This window comes from Stegodyphus dumicola, chromosome 9, assembly GCF_044657685.1.
Source record: "Stegodyphus dumicola isolate Sdum_Otavi_A_Nest chromosome 9, ASM4465768v1".
In the NCBI taxonomy this organism is placed as follows: Eukaryota; Metazoa; Arthropoda; class Arachnida; order Araneae; family Eresidae; genus Stegodyphus; species Stegodyphus dumicola.
In genome coordinates, this window is record NC_140776.1 from 66,206,267 (window position 1) to 66,214,452 (window position 8,186).

General features: G+C 28.9%; 1 long non-coding RNA gene across 1 annotated transcript; it reads right to left on the reverse strand.

Moving 5' to 3' along the window:
• Nucleotides 1-1,489: 1,489 nt before the first annotated feature.
• On the reverse strand, nt 1,490-7,949 carry LOC118205943 (uncharacterized). The gene is made up of 4 exons (XR_015043207.1): nt 7,887-7,949; nt 6,166-6,246; nt 2,740-2,834; nt 1,490-1,884 (listed from the first exon to the last, which is right to left on the reverse strand). It is a non-coding gene; the product is annotated as an uncharacterized LOC118205943 (long non-coding RNA).
• Nucleotides 7,950-8,186: the final 237 nt, after the last annotated feature.

Here is an 8,186-nt window from a genome sequence, read left to right on the forward strand (position 1 = left end):
ATATTTTACACTACTTTTTAACATGCTATTGTGATTTTTAATTATCTGATATATACATCTGTTTTAGATTTGCTACCTATGTACTTACTTAAACATTTATTGGCGATGAGATTTCTTTCCAGATCTAACGAAATATACATATAAAAAAATTACATCCATATTAAAATATTGGAAATTCGGTGTAGTTAACATTCTGAAATACTTAACACTGTCACTTCCTCACAGTACTTCTGATGTGAAATTACTTTGAACTCACAGAATATATTTTATTTTACAGAAACATGGCTTTTACCTTTATGTGTAGTAAGCAATAAAAATAAGAACGGCAATGCAACTTATATATAAAAACTGGAATAGCAAGATATTCGCAATGAAAAACTTAACTTTTGAATAAAAAATAAGGTTTTTCAGATACTTAAAACTTTGAATAAATATTTCAGATATTTTCAAAATTTGATTTGAGAAATCAAAAAATGCTTAGTTTCATAAAAGAAATTAAAAAAAAATCATTTTAGATGAATCATATATATATATATATATATAGTGATATACATTCTAAATTTTGTATACATATTTTAATTTAAAAAAGCAAATTATGCTTATTCACAAGATTTGGGCACGTAATCATGTAAATTGTAAGCTAAATTTTCCATTAAATAATCATTCTAGTTGGAAAAGTAATTTATTAAAAATAGTTCTTGACAAATTTTATAATGAAAATTTGAATGTGTTAGAACAGCTGATCATATATATATGTGTCAGTAAACCTGTATCATAATCTGATAGATTTAACTTCTTAAAATGCTACTTATAACTGACTATATTAATACAATTTGTGAATTGATGTTACTAGTAGTTTGAGCATATTATGCATAAAAAATCGAATAATAAATTTTAATATACATTGAAGTAAGAAACAAATGCGAATTTAATTTCCCTTACATGAAAACTATTCAGCTTTATTTTTAATGTATGAGATTCAGAAAATAAGTAACCATAAAATACTCTCATGCTATTGTTTTTAGCTTCATATATTGCACAAAATATTGCAAAAGAAATGTTTCTATTTCTTATTACATAATTATGAAGAGCTTAAAATTAATTATTACCCCAAATTATGAATAAAGTCTAAAATCTTCAGTTAGCTTGTTACGCTTTCTATTTTTGAGAAGTTATATGCATACAAATTCCTATACATTAATCATTACAGGTGAATAAATGCTTACATATACTTTTAGACTATAACTTATTTTTATATATGCTAATTCCAAGTCTCATTTGGGAAAAATAAAGTAAATTTTAAAGAGAAATAATATGGATTATAGCTCACATGTGTAAGCTAAAAATTCATTTTTCATAATTCTGCTGAAAATTATTATGTATTTCATTTATTGATTAAATCCGAATAGGAATCATTACCATAACTGCTGAATTATAATAATTTCAGTGAACAAAGTATTTTAAATATAAGTGAAAACAAGCATTGCATGAAAAACTCTTTATTAGGAAATATATGTACATATATATACATATATAAAAATGGAAAATATGACACTAAAATGACATTAAAAATATGAAATGTAATGCATGTACAAAATGCAATAAATTCAGACTCGAGCATGTATTTAAAGAGTCCACACAAGCTCTAGGAGTGCTGACATTATACAAAAGGCTTGCCACAAAATTATAAAAATTTATTGATGTATGTGCATATTGAACGCTAAATACAAAATTAGTTTTAAATAGAATGTCAAATGCCTTCATGGCATGATTTGGGCATGCTTTTAAGTGATTTACTGCTTTAATATAGAATGAACTTGTAATACACACTATAATGGGCTGTTCATTCTGAGCTGGTCCAAGAGATTCCATGTCTTCTATTCCCTGAAAATAAATTTCTTTATTAAGAATACATCCATTACCTATCTATTAGGACAAGTCAAATACCAATCAGCCATACTAGAAAGTTTATCCTTCCAATTAAAAAATATCGCCAGAAAATTTTTTCTTCTTTCAAAAATAAGTAATTCCTAGTAATTTTATTCACATAGAGGTCTTTTGCTTTTAGTTTCTGTAAAAATGCAGTATAAATACATATAGGAATATGTAAATATTATATTGATGCAAATATAAAATAGGATAGTCTATCTGTGCGTTGCTTCTTAATGAAAAATGTAATAAATAATGTACATAAAAATGTAAAAAGAACAAACTATATGGAGAATTAGTCTGTCTTTTCCTTATGAAAACAAGTATCATCCCTTCATAATAAACTATTGTTATTGTAAAGATGTTTGTTCTTGATTTCATGATCGCTATAGTCTGGCTGGAAGTGTATCTTTTGAATTTCACCTTGAAGCAATTTTTCCATCACTTTACAAGTTTAAAAAAAAAAAAAAAATCTATGTTCACTGTATATACATGCATATATATGACTAGTGTCATGCTTTAGATTTAGATCGTATAAAGGCATCACACATATTACAAACCATCTTATTCTCTCGAAATATTTGCTAGTATGTAGGTGACATTCAAATCAATGCAATTCCAATTCTACAGAAATTAGCTAAATGACCATGCATCATCTGTGGGTACAATAGTCGAAAGCAGCCTGAGAAGATGAATTTTAGCCACATGAGGCCAAATACATTCACTGCTGTAAAATGGCTCATTTTAATATAATCTGCCCTCTTAAAATGAAAGTTAGTGCAAAGCATATCAAAATTCCTCAATACTTACATTTAGCAAATATTAGAAGTGCAGAATTTGGATTTTTTTTTTTTTTTTTTTTCCAAATAACAACCTGATGCTAAAATACTTGCTTTGCCTTTACCCTACAAAAATAAAAATAAAAGTATATATAAAAGACATATACTGGATAAAAATTGCATGTGAAATGTAATAATTAATTGAAACTATATAAATATCACACATGAACCTTTCAAGATAGAATATGTAGCAAATTTCAAAGTATATGCAACTCAGCTCACTTACATATAGTATCAATAGCTTATTTACATATACATACACTGCAAACTAAAAATATTATCATATGAAAAGAATTTTATAGCTAAGCATATGAAATTATTTTTTATGCATAGACTTATGCCAAATATTTACTCATTAATAATGAATAAAACCTTTTTCCCTCTTTCTTTCCAATAATTTTAGCTGAGCAAAAGTTCTGTGAGCAAAACTAATGCTTTTAGGTCATCTATATATATATATATATATATATATACACGTTTATTACATAATGATTACAAAAATATCATTAAAAAGGCCTTTGGCACTAGAGGCACATACATTTACCGCTTATCTTTAAGAGCCAGAAGGAAAAAACTATAAGCCATTTAAGAATAAAGACCAATGTGAGTAATAGATGCAAAATTACTTTACTCTAGGTAATTAAAAAGTAAACAAAGAAAAGTTTTAAAGTATTCTATCATTTATAATCCTAATTAAATTCTATCATTTATAATCCTAGTTGAATTTTTAAAGATTTTTACCATTGAAATCAGCAATACTTGGTACCAGAAGATCAGGGCGTTTTGTTTCCACATATTTCAAAATTCTTGGGACATAAAAAGATGAAAACTGTTTTTTAAATGTCTATCATTAGAAATTGTTTCAGTTTCTATACAATTTCTTACATGGCTATTAGACAAAACCATTTCAATTGTTTTTATGACTGAAACATACTGAAATGTTTCTTTTACAATTTTGGTTTCAAATTGACCTGTTTTTGTATTCAGAGCTTGATCCAATCTACTGCCAAGCATAATTTCGACAGCTTCGATAAAATTCTGACAGCTTTTCAAAGCCTTTATTTGTCCTTTAGTTGCTGACATGCCATCAAAAATCTGCCTAATGGGAAGGATGCCTCCGTGGAGGTCTTTGTAAGGCAAACTGGTTCGTATACACGTTACACATGGAGAAAACCACAAAAAAGTCCATGCAGCCAGCTCCTTCATGCGATTCAAACTCTGGACCGAACTACCAGTGCTAAGCGACTTTGCCGCTGGTGGGTAATATTTAGGGGATGTGCATTAATGTTCGGAGAAAAAGAATGATATTAAGCATTTGTAAGTAAACAGCCTGTTAAACATGGTATTTAGGGCATATAAATTAAAATGAGCGCAGGGGCGTAGCTAGAGGGGGGCAAGGGGCATCTGTCCCCGGGCGCAGGATCCAAAGGGCGCCAAACTGATGTTACGGCATTTTAGAATTAAATGTTTTCCATCCCTGGGAAGCAGTAGGGGGCGCGAAATCTTCAGTTGTCCCTGGGCGCTGAAAACCCTAGGTACGACTCTGAATGAGCAGCAAGAAATATAATATTAAGCATACGTAAGTAAAATTTACATAAAGTAAATATTAGTTACTGAAATCAATTTGGCCTTCCCCCATTTTCTCAAAATTGTTCCAAAAACTGTTCCGTTAAGAAAATTTTCGGCAACATATTATCTTAGAAGGAAACATTCTTTAAACGCAATTTAATAGTTCTTTGACTGTATCTCAACCATTATGCTTAATTTCATGCCGAGACAAGTACTCGAGTATGCAGTTTTGTAAATTTTCTTTGCAAACACTTTAAAATCACTTTTAGGACACATAGCACGGAAATCAGACAAAATAATAATAAATTGAGAAAAAATGACACATGCAAATAAATTTTGAACAGCAGCGAAAGAAAGCGAGGAGGCCGCAAGAGAATTCTACCAGCTTTGTGCTTTTGCAGCGTTTACATTTACTGGATTCTTTGCGGTAGTGTTTTCGAAGGCAGGTGGAAGGATGGTAACTTTGAACTTCTGCAGTTCATAAAATTTCAGAATGCAGTTCCAAATACTGATATACATCTGTAAATTTTTTTCATGACTGTTGCGAGAAGAATTTTGCAAAGTACAAATGGATTAAAAAACACCTAAGACTGAGAAATTGTACCATACTGTCTACAAATCAGCTGATAGAGTAGTAAATCAAACTTTTAGAATACTATTAATGATTTTGTGTATAAGGAAAACAAACAAAATAGTACTTTACGGTATTAGAATTAATGTTTTATTTCAAAAATAAACCCAGATATTTTGTTTTTATATATATCATTTTGACATTTTATAGACTTTTTATTGTGCATTGAGTGAGGCAGCAAGAAGTCTGGCTACACCTCTAACAGTGTTCACATAACTTAGTTATTGAAAATGTAAACAAGCTGTGTTACCTGAGTCTTTAAATCCTATCTAAACCAGAAAATGAATTCATATGAGTTTATTAAAATCAGGTTACTTACATTTCTTTCCTACTTTAAAGGACTGTGGATAAGAAAAGGTTGATAAGACTTGTTTGATACAACAATAGCTTTTGCTAATGTAAACAATTATATTATTTTGAACATTACTTCATCAGATCCTCACTCATTTTAATATCACTAGGAGAAGATATAATAACTAATTGAAATGAAAAGGCAATAATCTTGAAAAGTAATAAGTAAATGTCATTAGTTTAACTTTCTAACTGAGTTGATGTATATGAATTAATCTATGAATCATTTTAGAATTATCGTTTAAATTAGTATATATTTCGACAATTTTGAAAGTATGCCTGACAAGTTTTCTTAGAAGGGGGAAATAAATAAATAAAAATAACCCGTCGAATTAGGTTTTCTCCCGCAATAGAAGGGAGAGGAAGCTGTTTTTTAATTGTGCATTCTATTATCTGTTAATAAAATAAGTTAATTTTTTAAATATGATAGGCGCTGCCACAAATATAAGGCAATATTGCTTAATTTTCATATTATAAAATAAAAATGCATCAAACATTTAGGTTTTATGGCTTACATATAAAAAGTCGTTTTGTTTCAGTTGAAATAAAAATGTTTAGACATAAACGAATTTTACTATTTAATTAAGTCTGAAAAAAACATGCCTTACATTTTTTAGAAATAAATACTGTTTTTTTTTTTTTTAATTTTCTTATTTGCATTAAAAGAAATAAACATTTGGTGTACATATTATATATTGGCATATACGTATATTTGTCAGTAAATACATATTTAGCATAAAATAAATACATGTATATAGCATATAAAGTCAACTGAATATCTGGAATTTTCAAAAATCCGGACTAGGTATAGTTTTTAATTTAAAACAGAGTAGAAAGTAAAATTACCTTTTAGGACATTAACAGCATCTTCGGGAACTTCTTGCAGTTATAAAAATCTGATAATTTTGAACTATCATGTAACGCCTCCTGAAAAAAAAGTATTTTATTGTGCTACAGTTTAAAAAAAAGACAAGGGGCAGATAAATTTGACAATTTGCTGTCGCACAAGTATTAGGAATATAGAACCTATGTAGAATGGGACAAGGTACTAAAATTTTATGCTTGGTCTTTGATTGAAAATAAATTCTCATTAAATAGTTATCTGCATGAATTACCTGGAATATTTAATAATACAATAGTTTTCAGTTTGTCATCAGAAAATCAAAACTTATTATTTTTTTTAAATAGCTGGGTTTTTTTTTAGTCCAAAGGGGCAATTCTCCCAGAAGGACTGTTAATTTCGTTTTGGCATTTTGCATATATTTTGCATTTTGCATATTCCCGATATGTTTCATTTCAAATTGCTGCCACCAAACATTATATTTAAAGAAATTAAATAATGAAGAATCTGCATGAATGCATGTATGTTTCTTGCATTGTAATAAAACAACGGTACCTAGAGCCAACAAAATTTGAATAAGGTAATCTTCCATAGAATATGGGCATGTGGAAGCCCTAATTTGAATTTGAAATTGGTTTTATTATTTGCTTTATTATTTAATATTTTGTAATACTTCAACGAATTTTTGATTAACAAAGTAAACAAGTAAACGATTTCAAAGCGAGCAATGGCAAGACTGTACGAGTAAAAAAAAAAAAAAAATATATATATATATATATATATATATATATATATATATATATATCTCCAGCTCGCGAGACTCTGTATTGGAAATTTTAAAGATATGTTCATTTTAAAATTATTTTGCGAGATTGCTGTTGAATGTTTTTATGGTTTAAGTGCGAAGAACGTGATATTTAATAAATAAAGGTAACACACAAAATGTTAAAAAAATGCCCCTTTGGACGTAATTTAAAATCTGAAGCTTTCAGTCTTTTTTAAAGAATGCAACATTTTTTTTTAAATCGTAAACGGAAAGCCGTCTTAGCAGCTTTATTGGCTTCCCGGACTTTTGAATGTTCAAGAGGCCTTAGTTACATCTACACTCTCGAGAATAACAACATATTTGCAAAAATATAAGTTTTAGAATGCTGATATGACCCAGGTAGTGCTAGTATTTATATTTTGGAAAAATTCAGCTTTGCAACAGTAAGTGAATTTTATTGTCACAAACTATAAGCAGAATTTATAAAAAATGAAAGTTAAAAATCTATTAAAAACTACTAGAAGCTGAAAACGATATGAGTTCAATAGGAAATTCAGTAAAGTATACGGTTTTTATTTCTTCCAATACTACCAAATAATTTACACACTTGTGTTATAAAAAAAATCAAAACTTTAGTATGCATTTTTTTTTTCCACCGCTGTTCTTCCTATTTGAAATAGGAATGCATGCAAAACTAAATTTAAATAATTAAATTCGATAGCTTTGTGTAAATTGTTCAAAAATAAAAATAATGTTAAGAATTATTTACAAAAAGTACCATCCATACGTACAGCTTTCATTGTGTTAGCAGTACGTAATAAATAAAACTACGTTACAGCATTACACTCTTAAAGCAAATTTACAGACACCTAAAAAAAAGAGCAAACTAACTATAATTTATAATAATTAAGATATTTATATTAAGAAATAATTGTATATATATTTTAAAAGCGAACTTACTTTTGGCAAAGGAGCTGTATCCATTGTTACGACTGTCCTCGCTTGAAATGGCGCTTAGCCAAAGAACGTTCTTTGGCTTAACAAACTTGTTTGGTCAGTCTGGGTGGACGATGACAAGACAGGGGGTCGTCCTGCTCCTTCAATTCACTCCCTTCCCCAAGGTTATTATTGCAAGTGGGAAACATGTTCTGCTACCAAGACAGTAAATTTGCGTTGTTTGACACGAAACGGAGCGAAAACTGCTGTCACCCTCCAAATCCCACTCTGCGAGATTTAGAGTGTTGTTATCTTGTAGCCATA